The 426-nt window shown below is 40.8% G+C and overlaps 1 pseudogene; it reads left to right on the top strand.

Annotated features, from left to right (window-relative positions):
- The window catches only part of LOC118335857, a 6,935-nt pseudogene that overhangs the window by 2,269 nt on the left and 4,240 nt on the right, over window positions 1–426 (top strand).

The raw sequence follows: 426 nt of genomic DNA, 5'->3' as shown, positions 1-426 counted from the left end.
TGTGTGTGTGTGTGTTGGGGAGTAGGGGGGGCATATGTTTATGTATTGGGGTGTATTGGTGTATTTGGAGCACCATCATATAGGTGTTGACTGAGCATTGTTGTTGCTTTTTACTCGCTTTCTTCAACTAAATATAGTTTTTAATAGAGGACGCCACAGCATCTCCTGATACTTCAATCCTCTGGAGTCAGAACCATCCTTTCATCATTATTTATGCAAATACATAAACATACATGCATAAATATAACATAATTAAGACATATATTCAATTTCCAGGGATTTTGAGTGCTTTAAAGACTATGGATGTTTTCATGCTCCAGGTGTACCTGTGTGGAAACAGTGCTGAGGCAAAGCAACAAGTAGTTGAGACGGCGACCAAACTGGGCTTCAATGTTCTGGACAGAGGGACTCTGTCAGCAGCCAGAG

Source organism: Morone saxatilis, unplaced genomic scaffold (genome assembly GCF_004916995.1).
Source record: "Morone saxatilis isolate NCDOM2014 unplaced genomic scaffold, NCSU_SB_2.0 Contig24, whole genome shotgun sequence".
Taxonomy (NCBI): Eukaryota; Metazoa; Chordata; class Actinopteri; family Moronidae; genus Morone; species Morone saxatilis.
Note: the sequence above shows the minus strand (reverse complement) of the source record. Positions and strands in the feature narration are given on the sequence as shown.